Genomic DNA, 3086 nt, shown 5'->3' with positions numbered 1-3086 from the left:
TAAAATAATAAATTCCTTACATTGGAGTACTAGCCAAAATTCAATACTGATGCAAATATAAATTTCTTAGGAGGCCAAAATATGTGTCAGGTGAATTTCTGAATATCTTAAAAGGCAGAATTCTTAAACATACCAAAGAATTAGAAACAATATCTAACAACATGCCACAGTTTAAACTTAAGCCAAATAACAAAACCATGTAAATTACCTCAGATAATTTTTGTTAATATTTAGGAGAACACACATTTTCAATAACTTAAAATGTCTATCTACTTATCTCCTAATTCTCCCAGGAAGTATAACTTTTCTTCACTAGATATAAAATTTTTAAAAGTTCAAATATTTACTTATGATAAGAAATTCTGGCATTAACTATAGCTGAATTTATCAGAAATAGAAAATCATTAAAGTTTATTGAACACTTACAAATGACCACTTATAGCAAGTCCTTATAAGCCCTGGATGAGAAAGGCATTTCTCCACTTTTTAATAATATCTAAGGATTATATTGCATATTAACTCATCAGAACAGCATTCTGACCAATGATAAATAATATATAGGAAATTCATAGTCCTATTTAATAATGTTTCATTATAAAATTAATATTTTGACCAATATTAAAAAAATTAAACTCCCATTATGCTGACATTTCCAGAAGTATTATTTATTAACGTAGCAATGAGTAATTTTTATGATGCCATTTATTAAACTGAAATAAAGAAAGATGGCATATCTGGTTTGTATTTAAGTGACTTAATTCAATAATTTAATCTGTCACCACTTGGAAAGTACATTTGTTTCCCCAGTACGTGGATGGCAATGAGGTACAAGCAGCTGCCCTGGTTCTCAACTTCCCTCTCATGGAAAGTATATGGAATTGCACCAGTGAACATCAACTGGTTCCTATGCAAAGCTCAGCTCCAAAAATGTGAGAGAGAATCTAAGATATAAGTTCTGTTTGAGGCAAGAAGTTTCCAATCTCAAATATTTTATTCCAACATCTTAAATTACACCAGCTAATCCATCACTAAGAGTAAGTGCTCATTGAAAACATATGAAGATAACAATACCCTCATTGTCACTGATAATTTTTAAACTGTTTTATATCCAAACATACGTATATAAAACATTTGTACAGATAAATTAGTGTTAAGAATTTTAAATGCACAGTGAAATCCACAAATGTCCTTTCTGTGTGCTGAAATCTTAGGAATATTTTCAAGATTGGAAGCCTCCATCTCCTGGCTATACTTGAAAAACATGTCAGAATTCAGTATGTTATGGGAAGCTCCAGAAGTGACCATCTCATAAAGCAAAACAAAGTTATGGTGCTTCCATTATTGCTTAAGCCTCTAGGTTAAAAAGGAGACCACTGAATACTAAAGTCAGGTATTTACTAAAGAGTGTCATTTTCTACTAGCCAAATTCAGCCCTCACAAACCAGCTGAACCAGGAAATTTTTCTCAGCTCATTGTCCATTAGGAATTTGAAACATTTTCAATTAAAGCCTTCATTTTTCATGTAGACTTCAACATATGTGGCCCAAACAATGCTGTCTCTGTGGTGGTCTCTGATTCAGACTTTGGAGATCCTTTTTCAACTTCACCTTGGATATTGCTTCAATACCGATAAGCAAATTTCTTTTTCAAAGCTTCTGCTATGAGGGCAGCAGGGTCAGTAGCATCTACTGGCTTGGGCTTTACTTCTTGCTCTGACCTCTTAACTGACCGAAGTTTTACACTATTCATATCTTTAAGGATTTCTAGCATATTTGGCATGTCAGATTTCTTTGGATTGTTCTTAGCCAGAGTCTTTCCAGCACTGGCTTTTAGCCCTCTTCGCTCTTTAATCAGATCAATAGCAGATTTATTTTGGTGGAGCCCTGGTGGAGTGGGTAGAGGAGGTGTTGGTGGTGCTGGTGGTTGTGGTGGTGGTGGAGGAGGTGGGGCCGTGGTAACAGACATAGCAGAAACCAAGTCACCTACTGCAGTGAGATTTTGTTGCTCTTCCAGGGTTACAATTTTGGCAATCTGAGCTCTGAGAGTAGCAAGTTCATTTTCAAGTGCACAGATCTTTCGCAGGGCTTCCTCATTAGCCAGTGTTGTGGTCTTCAGTGGAGGCTCTTCTTGAGACAAGTTTGGTAAGGAAATATGCCTGCTTGGGGGCTTCTCAAAGAAAGGAAGGTCTTCATGAAGGGTTGGCTTTGACCTGACTTCTGTCCTTAGTATTGTTAAACACTCTCCTCCTTCTGTGGCTACCCATCCAACATCAGCAAAAGATACCACTGCATCCTCTCCCAGGTGGTTGGGACTCCATTCTGTTGAATGGCTGGTAAGCTTAAATTGAACTCTTAGACACTGAATCAGAGATAAGTTAGTACCAATTTTCCTTATAATACTTAGAGATAAACCATATGGTTTTCCAGACCAAAGTACCGATTGCATGCTTACTCCAGCTTGTTGAAAAACCATCCTCATCAGGCGCTTAATTCAGCCAAGAATTTAGATGGTAAAGTTGTCCCAAATTTGCATTTCAAGTACTTCAGGCATACATAGCAGTACATTGTCCATTAAAGCACACTCCACCACACGGCAGCCAGCACCTTCTCCGACACCTTTCTTGATCTTTTTTTTTTTTTTTTATCTTTTCCTTTTGCCATTTTACTTTGGAAAATTTTAACAAATGGGGTGCTGTGCAATATGCACAAGCCAGTGCTGGTTCTGGATCTTGCTTATCATCTCAGGTAGGAGTGAGGTAGAGGAAGGTGTTTCTTCTGGGAAAGGCCAGTTTCCTTCAATGAGGAAATGTCTCATCAACTTAGCCAAAGGTTTCCAGGAAATATAAACCTTCATCCCACCTGCTAGGCACAGCCTGGGGACTTCAATTTTCTTCCACCACCTTCTCATTGTTGCTAGCATATTTCTGCATGTCTGGAGGTCCCTCACTCTGTAAAAGAGACCACTGAACTGTTCAGGTGGAAGAAATGTTCTCAGGCTGCAAGACCACGTGCACAGTCAGGGGTGGCTTCCACCTCCTAAACCCATTCTTACCTCCATCTTTGGACTCATATTGGCCCAAGCTGGTA

At 37.6% G+C, this 3086-nt stretch overlaps 1 pseudogene across 1 annotated transcript; it reads right to left on the bottom strand.

The window, feature by feature from the left end:
• Positions 1-588: 588 nt before the first annotated feature.
• On the bottom strand, positions 589-2542 carry LOC306652706 (mitochondrial fission regulator 1-like; annotated as a pseudogene). Its single transcript has one exon. The product of its transcript is annotated as a mitochondrial fission regulator 1-like (transcript).
• Between the last annotated feature and the right edge of the window lie 544 nt (positions 2543-3086).

The sequence above is a fragment of the Sciurus vulgaris genome, assembly GCF_902686455.1.
Source record: "Sciurus vulgaris genome assembly, contig: HiC_scaffold_480_arrow_ctg1, whole genome shotgun sequence".
Taxonomy (NCBI): domain Eukaryota; kingdom Metazoa; phylum Chordata; class Mammalia; order Rodentia; family Sciuridae; genus Sciurus; species Sciurus vulgaris.
Note: the sequence above shows the minus strand (reverse complement) of the source record. Positions and strands in the feature narration are given on the sequence as shown.